Source organism: Monomorium pharaonis, chromosome 7 (assembly GCF_013373865.1).
Source record: "Monomorium pharaonis isolate MP-MQ-018 chromosome 7, ASM1337386v2, whole genome shotgun sequence".
In the NCBI taxonomy this organism is placed as follows: Eukaryota; Metazoa; Arthropoda; class Insecta; order Hymenoptera; family Formicidae; genus Monomorium; species Monomorium pharaonis.
In genome coordinates, this window is record NC_050473.1 from 11,762,049 (window position 1) to 11,775,232 (window position 13,184).

Below are 13,184 nucleotides of genomic sequence, written 5' to 3' on the forward strand. Positions count from 1 at the left end.
CCGCCACGTGGGTAGCTGAGCCCGGGATTTTACGGGAATAACGTCACCGAGAGAGTGGCGGCCCCCCCCCCCCCCCACTCCCTCCTCTCCCGCCTCCCCCTTCCCCTCTATATCTCTCTTTCTCTCGTTAAAGGCGCAGTCATAGCGAGAGTCGTGTGACGTCACGACTGGCCGTTCCGCCCTGCGTGCGCCACGTAATCGCGCTATATACCTATTACGCACGTGTGTAAGCGCCGCGCGCTCGTCTCCCCATAAAAGCGTGCGTGGAGGCTTACGTCGGCAATTTCGTCCGCGCAGAAATTTTCGCGCGTGTCCCAGATAGACGGCCGACCTCACCCCGCTCGCGCCGCTTCGCGTCGCGCCGCGTCGGTCGTCGAGGCGCGGCTCAGGATCGGTCATTACATCGATGTCCCTCGGGGTAATCCCGTTCTAATCATAAATAACACGTGCGCGCACAGGCAGAAGAGGGAAGGGTCGGGCGGGATATTGTTGCGCGGCGACGCGCAAAAGCGTTATTTTTGTAAAGCCGATGCACATTCGCGTGTCGAGAGGCGAGTTTGGAAAACATTACGTCGTAGGAAAGAGAAGAGAGAAAACACACACACACACACACGCGCGCGCACACGGCGGTTTCTATAAAATATTCAGTCTTATTTTTCCCCCGTTGAAATGAAGATAATTTAATTAATAACGCACAACAAATAAGACGCGTGAACCCGGGTAAATAATGATATTAGCAATTTTCGAACGAGACGAACCGATTGAGAAACTGTTAGCGCGCGGACGCCGCTCTCGCCGCGCTACGGCTTGCTATTTCAGATATTTATGCGAAATAAATGTCGTACCCTCGACTCTCATTACACTTACGAGCCGCGTACACGAATGCTCGTACAGCTTCTACACGTATCCTTGCTTACCGGGAACACCCGGGATATTAGGTCGATCCTCGTACGGGTTTCGTGTCATTAAAAGCCCAGCGGTTCGCGAGCAATTCGCCGGCGATGCGTGCACGATTATTACCCTCCCCGATATTTGTTATCGCCGGGCGCGAGAGGTTAACGGTGTCATTTTGCCACTGGTTCGAGCGAATCGAGGAATAGTCACGACGACGCGTACGCGTCATTATCCGTCCGTCGGGGTCGTTAGAATTAATGAGCGTCGTCGTCCGTCCGCCTGTTCCGCGATCGGCCGACCGATCATTTTTTTCCCCTCCTCCTTCTCCTCCTCCTCCTCCTCCTCACCCGGCGTTTTCGCAGTAATTTATTAAACGGCTAATAACAGGCGATAATAGGCGCGAGAGTCGATGTAATATACCGACGTAGCGTTACAAGAGGACGGCTCAGAGGTCAAAATTAAAACTGACGGAGGAGCGCGGTTTTATCTCCCGGTCTACAGATATATTGCGATAATTAAAGTATCGCGGATTATGACGGGAGGAAATTAAATGCCGTGCGGCGTTTGAAAAACGTGTGGAAAATACGCGTCGTCGAGGGCGAGCGCTGAAATTCATCGCCGCGTCTCCCCCGACCGATATTTTTCCTCTCCGCGGTCGCGGGGACATTATACGCGAAATCATTAACAACGATATCGGAGTGCGTGACAACATTATCACGTTCCGCGCGGGAATTTCCGTGCGGAATCGGAACGTTCTCGGTATTGTCGACTGCAAATTTCAGCTATTATCAATCTCCGATGAGGCTGACGGTTTAATACCGCCGCGCGCTGGGTTTCCGGCGTTAACTTTAATGCCTCGCTAAAGATCGAACTGAGCGCAGGTTAAACAGGCCAGGCGACACGCGTTAAGCCGGTCGATGGCTGTCTCGCGTTGTGAACGCTAAAGACGCCGTAATCGACGTAACAGCGCCGTAAGATAGAAACAGCGAAGGATCTCGCCCTTATCTCTCGTATGGCCGAGCCAATTGAATTTCACTCGGCGCTGGCGCGTACGGTTCTTCCTCCGTTTACCCGGCGGCCGAGGGGGAGAGAGGGAGAGGGGGGGGGGAGGTGTAGCCGGCTCTTATTTCGAGGCGTCACGTAAAAGTTGCATCGAATCGCGAGAGAGAGAGCCGCGGATGAGGCTCACGAACGTTTCAACGCTATCGAACAATATTGATAGCGTCGAATGGCGCCGCCCGGCCGTGCCTTTGCCTCTTGTACCGAACAGAGTTTTGGAAATAATGCTTTGACTTTGGTGTCACATTTACCGATATACTGGAAATAGTGTTGCACGGGGAGGGGAAAAAAAACCCTACAAACGCGCGCGGAGAACTTGCAAATAGAGTTATCCGGAGCGCGCGCGCGCGCGCGCGCGGACCGACGATAATATCCGCGCGTTTTGAAGTGTGCGCTAATTATTCCCATTTAATTTGTGTTTTTTTTTTTGTTTACCCACGAAAGCCTTTCATCTCCGTCGTCGTCGTCGAGCGAGAGATGTTTACTGACGGACTTGTAATTTCGAGCGAGTAATAACGAGAGTGTAATAACGATAACAGCGACACTTTTTGACGCGAAACATCGATCGTTACTGATACGCGCGGTACAAGGGAACAAAAGGAGAGTATCGACGACTCATTAAATTTAAGAGCGTCCCTACTCACGGGAATAAAACCTCGCGAAACGAGGCGAGCGAGGCGATATCACCTGGTCACTTGCCGGAGCGCTTTTTTCCTCTCTGTCTCTCTCTCTCTCTCTCTGTCCCTCTCGCCGACGTATTTATCTCCGGATACAGCGCGGCGATCTCATTCCGCGCCGGTCGTCCGCCAACTTTGCGCGTCGCGTCGCGAGCAGACGCCGAGTTTGCGGTGGCTCGAATTATCGGGCGGCGACAGTGCCGCGGCGAGTTTGCCGAAATTCAGGGCCGTACGTAGCCGCGGCGCCCGTTTATTGTTCTCTCCCTCTCGCGCGGCGTGTAATGAGAAGGCGAGCGAGTAACGCGCGCGCGATAACGGCCCGGGAAGATCGTAATTGGCGAGCGTGGAACTGGAACGAACTCGTTTCGCGGCGGGCCGGCCGCGATAAGATCCGTTATCGCGCGTTTGGCGACGACGACGACGACGACGACGAGGAATCATTCTCGATGCCTCTCCCGCTCGCGTTCGACGAACCGCGAAAGAGTGTGGGGGAGAGGAGGGGGGACGGGGGAGGAGAAAAAAAAAAGAAGAACCGTTTCGGCTTCAAGGCCTGATACAATTCGCGCGTGGCGCGCGTTAGAGTTTTGCGCCGCGCCTCTAGCGTGCGCGCGGGGGCTTTTCCCTTTCTCTAGTCCGTGACCTCGTTCGTTCCCCCGACGTAAATCCGTCAGGAGATCCGCGATGTGTCCATGCCTCGCTTTGGGGACACCCTTTTTCCCTCTATCCCATCTCTCTCTCTCTCTCTCTCTCTCTCTCTCTCTCTCTCTCTCTCTCTCTCTCTCTCCTTTCGCCGCTCTCCTTTCCCCACGCGGCCCTCTCGCGCCATCCGACCCCTGCCAGCCACCCTCGCTCCCACTCCTCTTTCCCATCGTCCTTCTCGCGAGAGTGCGTTCGATCGACCTGAATTTTTTTCCACGCTCGAATCGGGAGCCCCGAGAGCAATTTCTCGACTCGTCGCGGGGTGGTCGTCGCCGAGGAAAACCCCGAGGAAAATCGTCCGATCGATCTACCTTCGGTCTTCAGGTCCGAAACGAATGACGAAGAAGGGTGAACGTGTTCGCAGCGTGTAAGACGGAGATGGAAGATGGAGAGAGAAAGAGAGAGAGAGAAAGCAAGAGGCAACGGTACTCGAGGGTAGAGAGAAGGCTGGGGCTTGGTAAGGGAAAAGAGGGGAGGGCGAGAGAGGCAAACACAAGTATGTGCAACGCGCGAGCTGCACGTATATAACGATGCCGCGTCCGTGTATGTGTGTGTTTCGCGGGTGGGCGACCCGACACTTAAGCGGCGTGCACAAAACACGCCTACACCTACCTTGACAAGAGTTGGGAAAATATATTCACATAAATTTATCTGGTATCTCGCAGAGATTTTATCGTGAGATGATCAATTCTTAGCGAGGCCTAATTTTTTAATAATTGTAGTCTTACTAAACTCGTGCGTGAATCTAATGCTCTGTAACACTGCAGACAATTGAATGAATATTCGTAATTTAAATTGTACCGATAAACTTTGTATATTTTTAATCCTTCTACAAATGAAAGCCTCTTTCTAGATGAAAAAAGAAAAGTAAATTTTGAAGATCGAAGTTAAGATTAATCATCATCGTTAACAAATCTTGACAAACGAATAATAAACCCTTTTTTTTACAATATCTTTATTTTTATTACAAATTATAATTTCAATAATGTGTCACTATATACCTACCGACACATATATTACAAATTGATTAAGAATATAATCGAGAAATATTTAATCATTATCAAGAAACGTTGATCCGGGTGTGGAGCGAGCTTAACGTTGGCGGTGGACAGGATGAGGTACACGTACCACCACACCGAAATCTTACGAGCCTGCCTCTGCTAACTACCTCCTATCTGCCCTGCCCGAGGCCCTGAAAACGTTCTACGTTACGCCTCGCGGGGACCTATTTCGCGCGAGCCTCGGGCACAGGGGCGTGTGTTGATTCCCGAGAGCCTAGCGCTTAATTAAAATTTCTACTCGTCTCCTCGTCTCGCTTTCTGATCGCGATGTGTCGACGTGGGTCAAGAGTACACTCGCGATTATCTCAATTTCACGAAAACATCACCGAATTCCGCGCGCGCATACGCGAAAAGTAATTTGAAATTAGGAGCAAATGCGCGTCGCGGAGGGATTACGAGTTATGTGATTTTCAGTATATTTATGTTTTATATGCGAGATTCCAGTCTCCGCGTGATCCGTTGTAATCGCAAGTTAAAATTGCAAATACGAAAAATAAACTGCCAAAAGGCAGAAAAATTAACGTTTACTAGAAATAAATGTAAAAAAAGGAAAGAAAAAAACTCAAGTTACACTTACTCATAAAATTATATAGAACTTTGCAGTTTTGCGACAATTAATTAAATATTTAGTATTTATTGAATATTTAATATTTCTATATCGTGTGTATTTTGCTTATCTTGTGTAATTATTGATGTTTAAAAAGTCGATTTTTTTTTTAAATATAAAGACATTCTTTGGATCTCAGAATTACCATTCAAGAAATCAGCTACTTTATTTCATTATTGAAATTTTTATTCTAAATTTTATAATTATGAGTTTAATCTTTTAATCTTAACTATAATTGGAGAAAATCTAAATTGCTAGCATAAAATGAATACTATAACGTTTAAAAATTAATTATGCCGTATGATCAATTGTTCTTTAAATAAATAAATTATTGCTTATAAATTTTTTTGTAATGTAATAAGTTATGTTTCTCTCTAAAAATTAAAAAAACAAGAAAAACGTATTTAAATAATGAACTAAATCGATATATAAGAACATTTTATATGAGAAATGTTAATATCTTAATTCTTTCTCTCTGCACAGAATCACGAACTCTCACTGGCGTAAAAGTTGGGTGAAAAATCTCGAGGTAAAGTTCGGGAATTCTGAAGGAAAGAAGGCAAGCCGTTACCAAGTTTTACTTTCTTTGGTTATTGCAGAGACGAGTCAATCACCGAGCAAAACGATACGGAGAAAGTAAAAGTGTTTCCATTGATACTTTTAGAATGACCTATTTCGAAAGTGCAACTTGGTGATAAGTTTAATATCCTTTGCAGTTACGTTTTACTCGTGCCAATTACATTGCATTTTTATGTCGATTACGTATACTCTACTAAATATATTTATCAATATATAATGGTATACAATGATAACGTATATTGATAGCGTACTATTGACAGCGCAATTAATTTGTGAACGTTTTACCGTGACGCTTTTTTATATTGTTACTTATTTCTTTATCTTGTAGAATTTTTCGATAAGAAACGCGGAAGTAAACCTTGCAAATCGCATTGAATGAGAAAATGTTGCTCAGACATACAAATCAATAGTAATTAAATGTGTACTATATTTTTTAATCTTGAAGAAGACACTTTTCCTTTAGTTTTATGTGTTTTACAACTTCTTTTCTTCATAAAATCCGTTCTTCTTTAATTTATTCTATTTATTTTTCAAAAATAAAATCTTAGATATATGTACACACCAGTAAGTGAAAAAAAAAAACCAATTACTTTTATCTTACAACCATCGTGAAAGTTTTAGTAAATTTATAACTTAAGCTTTATGTATACATATTGTATGAATTCTGCTGTTTTATTTTATCCTGATAGAAATCATATTTCAATTGAACTACATTTGATTTATATGTGATTTAATAAGACATTTAATAACTATTTCGAGTTGAGTTTCAGTTTCTTAACCAATGCGGAAAATTGCATGTTATCTTTTTCGTAATATTTCTAGTAATACCTTTCTCACTAATATCTTTTACTTCTCGTGTAATATGAGAAAAACTGAACATTATTTCCGTTCGATGTGTCATAATAGCTCATTAACATTTTTTGTAATTTTGAATATTTAACACTAAGTACCTCACCTGGATTAGAAAAGAGCAAAGTTTTTGTTACAATAAGCGTCACATCAAGTTAATCGTGTAATTAGACTTAAAATTTTCACGACTTGTATCCTTTAAGATTAAGATGACGCAACAACGACCGAGAAGTTCAGGGGTGAAAGCTCGAAATCAAAATTTTTATGACGCCTTTGCGCGGCACGTTGCCGTCGTGAGAGTTGGTGAAGCTGGGCGCTGTAAACAGCAATTTGAGTGGTAGTTATGCGCACGAAATTACGTCGCGCGCCAAGGACGTAAAGCGAAGAATGCGGAACGTGACAGTATTTCACGAAAATGCATTCTGAGTGTTTCACGCGTTATACGATGTCTCGAGTATAATTTCGAGTACGTAACTTAGATGTTACTTTTTGTATATAGAATTTACGACTGGCTACTTAACTGTGTGTTCCATCTATATCTTGTCTACATCCTTCATGTATTCTATATTCTGTATTTATGTAAAAAGAAGAAAAGAGATTCTCCAATCCTTTAGGCTTAATACTGCGCCTTTGAAATCATCAAGTGGATTTCTTCAAACTCATTAAGCTAATTACATTCATTTCCAGCATTAATAATATCTTCACGTATCAAAAAAAAAAGCATTGTAGCCTATACATTGAAGGCTATGCGGTTTTAAAAACGATATTCCCTGCGTTTTATTTTTCAGTATTATTCTTCGTCAGTTTTATTCTTTTGGGATCGCACATTACTTCTTCTTTCGGATCCGCGCGGTACTTAAACGGCAATCTATAAAGTCAGAGGTTAAATGTCAAATAACGCACGATTCATATCGCGGAATCGTTTCCGTAAATACGTGAAACAGGAGGCAGGGACGTGCGTATGTAAATCCGTTTAACGCTGATCCGTCAAAACGGGACGGGACAGAACGGGGTAGGGAAGAAATGTTTTGTCCCCGACCCTGCAGAGATACGAATAATCGTGTTTCGAATTCGGGTTTCGCAGTGGCGGCAGCCGCTCTCTCCCGCTATTACCATTATTATAAGTTGATGTGACGTGACGTAATGGGAGTTAGAGCCGTATGAATGGGCATAGAGCAACAAGTTGCCACTAAAAACTGGGAGTGAGTTCGTGAGTTGAGTTCTGCTCGTTACACCTCTATATGTAGTTCTTCCTTCCCTATACTATACGCCGCTCTCTCCGCTGTATACCCCCGCTCGGCCTCCCCGTTATAAACCCTCTGGCTTTTAAAGTATTCTTTTTAAAGCGGAACTGTCCTAACACAGATGTCACCGACTTGTAATATTCCGCACGAGTGAATGTGCACGACAAATCTCTCCGCGGTTTTCTTTTTACTTTATTGACTCGTCCTTTTGCTCGTTTCATTTTCTTTACCATTCTCATGTCTCTCTTTTTCTCAGTTGTGTGTGTATGTGCATGTGTGACGAAATCTATTCAGCCTGACCGTGTGACACATACACATGTCAAGTTTTTATATTGAGTATAAAATGATTCCTAATCAAAGAATACAATACATTATCCAGTTCTTTATATGCATTTCTTTACCTTCTATGCTTGTATCCGTTCCAAAAAATGTTATGGCGTTAGAAGTGTTAGAGTGTGTTGGAAAGTCAATAGAATTTTGCTTGCTATCCAAAATTTTTTCTGACATCTCTTGTTACGCTCTCGAAATAAAAAATAAAGTGTATTTAATTATCACTTGTTGTACACAGTTTAAGAAGACCGAAAGAATTAAAGAATCTATTTTTTCCGTAATATATACATAAATTGTGTTTATAAAGTTTTATATATATATATATATATTTTAATCTTTAAATTAGATAAATCACAAATTTCCACGTTCTATTTGCTAATTGATTTTATCCATACAACTAAATTTATCTGCATATAGCCGTGAATAAGTCAATGTAAACATAATATAGACATTACGGAGACGAATCGGAGAAAGCTATTAGTCATGCGATTATATCACGCTTACCATCTCAGTGCCGCCTTCTGTTTTCTGAAATAAATTCCAATGACGTCACGCGCGGAACAAATCTTAGCAAACAGCGATAAAGATCGTGCATCCGTGCTCTTTATAAATCTTAATCAGTGGATATTCACTGATTCGCAGTGGCATACTTATAACTGTGACAATCAGTGAATATTCACTGTCTTTCAGTAATTATTTTCACTTCAGAATTTCAGTGTATTTTCACTGATTTTGTCGAGTTTTCACTGATTATGATTTAGAGAGCGACAATGACCCTCGTGCACATTCAAATTACCGTTGATAACGATAACTTATGGAGAAGATTTCGATAGCTGTTTGAAGTGATGTGCGATAATGATTTTCCAAAATGTGTTAGACGCCGAATTTGGTAAAACGACAAAAAAAGAATGTGATAAAACGTTTATGTGACATTATACACGCGATACAAGTCGGACGAGCGATATCTTAATAACACGATAATAGCAATTACACGATAACAATTGCATAATAGTAACAATTACAACAATCGTCCTACGATTAATTAGATCAAAGTTAAATCCTTATAATGAGCACAGCGCGCGCGCGCGCGTATGAACCGGCCGAGATACTCGGGGGAGAAGTGCGCAAAATTTCGCGAAGTTGTTTTACAACACACTCACGCGCTTATCGCGCGATATCTACGCGTTACGCTACATCGGATGGGCGGCAACCCGGCGATGCACTTATCCATCGTCAAATTATCGCGGTTCATCCGGATGATGGACCGTTCACCCGGCAGACGTAATCTCGCGCAATTTGTCACGAGGACGAACTTCGTTCGCGCGGAGCCCGCGCCGAGTGGCCATCGTCTCGTTCGACGGCGCAAATGCGCACGAAAAACGCACGAATTGCACGGCGATCGAATTCCATGGCGGCTTCTTACAGGGATTCCACCGTCGCTGGTCGAGAAGGGACGGGCTGCTTACATTCCTACGATCCCTCCCGCCGATTACATCGTTGCGACGCGTTGTTACAGATGAGGAAGTATAAATTATTGATTGCAACGTTAAATGTATCGTGACGCACCTTAATGAAACGCTACCTGGATTTATTCATAGACAATCTTCAATTTTAATTGTTGACGTAGCAATCGCAAAATGATATACGATATGTTTCGTAAGTATTACTTGTTTCGTCTCAATTTTTTCTATTAATAATGAAATTTTAAATTAGCTATTTAACAATGAATACACACATATAATCTACTATTATTCGTTATTAATTAGAATAGAAGTTGCAAGAAAAAAAAAATTCCTTATTAGAATCAAATGATATTTAGTTGAATCCATTACTTTTTTTTTTTCCGCAATAAAAACTAACAATATTTGTAGTGAGATAGAATCTTGGTTGGAATTTATATGTCTTTCGATGCTACTTTGAATCTTTCTTAAGGAAAATATCAAATTCATAAATTGATTTTTAAACGAAATTGTATTGTCAAAATTCATTTTATTCGTTTTCATTTTGGAATCTAATTTTAGAGATTCGATTTCGAGGAATCTTTTCATAAAATAAAATCTTGTTTCAAGAGAAAAGTGAAAGATCTCCAAATGCCTTTTATTTTCTTTGTGATTCTTTACTTAAGAGAATATTTTATCACATTTTACTTGTGATAAACACTTTGAATACTTTATCGCGGTCATCTGAAAGAAAAATATGAATTAACTACTGATATTTAGCTAATATTTTTAAATCATTTCTTTGGGTATAAAAATAAGATATTAAAAAAGTATCTCCTGTATGAGCACTTTTTACATGTACAGTATACATATGTATGTGTGTGTATTTTCAAAACAAGCGACTTTGATACGTTCAATAACAAAAATGGAACACGAATCTAGTTAAAAAAAGATTTATTCAAAACTTGTGCCCAGAGCTTACAAATATTGCTAGTGGGGTGTAGAACTTTGTCGAGAATATAGAACACTTTAATAAATTCGCAACAAATTTAACACACAAGAGGATATAGAATTAACAAAAGAGATATTTGTTAAAAACTTTACGCCAATCCCGATGAATGAGCTTAAATTCATAATGAAAGTCGATCTTACGTTACACTTTCGAGGCAAGCCACTCGTATAATGTAACAATAGCGAAAGCTCAATGCAGCGAGCTCCCGGCCGACATTACCGCTTCAGACTTGACATTGACCTCTTCCCTAGGAAACTGTTCAACTCTGATAGCCGAGACACGGCGTTGCGAAAGTTAAAGAACAGAGGCTACGGCGAGAGAAAGAGAGAACGGGAGAGAGGGGGGGAGGGGGGAGGGAGAAACAAAGAGGGAGAGAGAGAATCGCGTAGAATTGTAATTGCCGCTACGGGCTATCGTCGGCGCCGCGCCGTCATGCGAATTCGCACAATGTAGCAACACGCAATCGCCGACGATTTTTATTTTTTTTCTCTCTCTTCGCATCGCGCGAGCGTATCGTGAGCGGCGGTGTACGCGGAACGCGGAACGACCGATCGCGCGTCGGCGGCGACGAAGAGGAGAACGATGATAGCCGTGAGGCAGAGCTTACAGGATAGAAAGAGAAGTGTTTTCTGTGTGTGTGTGTATGTGAGTGAGTGAGAGAGAGAGAGAGAGAGAGACAAAGCGCAAGACGGAGTAGGAGATCGAACGAATGAGCGAGCGAAAGAGAGGGTGCGAAGAGACGTACAGGCATAACCGAGGCGATAAAACGCCCACACGTATACCACCTTGGTAACTGTCGCCGGGGCAATTGAATTAATGCCAGCCTACAAATTGAAGCCGGTGTGGGATCTACCGAGAGGCTCCGCCGCTCCGATAATTGCTGGAAAGTGGCGCGCGCGCTGCGGGAACGATTGCTGCCGGGCGCGGCGAGTCCGCTCCGCTCAGCTCCGCTCTGCTCGGTATCGATGACGACGGTGACGATTTCGTGATAATATTCACACGCGTGAACCGTGTAACGTTAGAAGCGTTAATTCCCGCGATCGTCCAAGCTTCGCTTGCTCGCCATCGCGCTTACGACATTACATTATCGCTAATTGTTAGTCCGGACGGAAGAAGAGAAGAGATTAACGTAGCGCACGCTTCTCGTCTCAGTGAGCGGGATCGGCATTGAATAATACATTATCGAATAATTGTGTTATAATTACATATTGATGAGCTGTTACACAATGTCACGAAATAATTTTAGAACTAGATTGTGTAGGATAAATTAAAATATCCATACATATAAAATTTCTCATCGTGGAAATTTCTGACTTGTCCGATGAAACAAATTTTACTTGTGGCTTACGACACATTTCGAAAGCGAAATAATAATCTGGTTACAATATCTAGAATAGGGCGGAATATCGAGATTGAAAGAATTTGCATCTTGAAATTGAAAAATCAGTAGGAAAATGGAAGAGATCAGAATATTATTTGTTCAATTAACTGCTCGGGATTGTCTTAATTTATACGGTATCACGAAGTTAATCAGCACCTTTCGATTCGGCCGTGCTATTCTCTCCTTCTCGAAATAATACCCGTGTCGCGACGGTGCCTGGCTTTTTTTTCCTGCGGTGTCGCGACGCCGCGTGCCTTCCCCCGGTGTCGCCGCGCCGCGCGCCGGGGCGATTCTTCTATACGACATTCTATACGACGGTCGGTCGCTTTGGGCGTTTCCACGAGAGCGGGCGAACACGGGCGTAGGAAAGCCCCGGGCTCGGTCGGCGCCGATCGGCGAAAGGCGTTGCCTCGATCATCCGTCCGTCGCGTTTCCCATGGTCGCGTAAATCGCCGCGCGCCTGGAAACGTTCGCGCGACCGACGGTGCGACGACCGGGAGGAAGGACGGGCCGACGCCAAAGCGCGAACGAACAAGGGGAGAGACCCAGCTGGAAACCTGGCGCGGACGGGCGACGGTCGGACGGATGGACGTACGGACGGTACGGACGTGCTCCCGAACGCCCCTCGGCTTAGGGTGGCTGAAACGAAATCGGCCCTAATGAAACTTTCTCTATCTCGCTCGCTCTTTTTTTTTCCACCCTCTGCCTATAGTCGATAGTTAGGTCCGCCGACTCACTTCGCGCGAGAAATACGTATTATGGTTACCCTTTCTTTGTTTTTTGTTTTTTTTTTCCACGGTCCGTCCTTCCGAGGCTCTAACTCAGCCGTACACGTAGATTATGTTACTATGTAGCGTGAACTTGTGGCAAATTCGTCGTAAAATTTCAACTTCCCGTTAATTAAACAGCTCCCGATTCGGCCCGTTTGCCGAATCTGAAATTCGGGGAAGCGATCGTTATCTCGCCCCAAATAATGCCGTTTTTATTTTCATTTTCGGTAATTAAATCTTTGGCCTGGAAAATTCAGCAGGGGAGAAAGGAGAGACCTCGATACCGATCTCGCACTTGTTTCCCCCGGCGAGTGGGGGGGGGGGGATAAGTAAAGAGAACAATCTCGCGATAACGCCGCGCGCTTCTCGCTGTGTTAAATCTAGCCTTTAATCTGGCGATCTCTCTCTCGCGCGCGACCCGGTAATCTCCCGACGATCGGACGTTCGTTCGTTCGCCGCAGAGGCGTGCGAAACGCTTAAAATCCCCGATGTGTAACGCCTGTTTTTGCGGCACGGTGCGCGCCTTCCTGATTCGCGAAGCGACTACGAAACCAAGCGCGACCACGGCGCGTTTGTATATAAA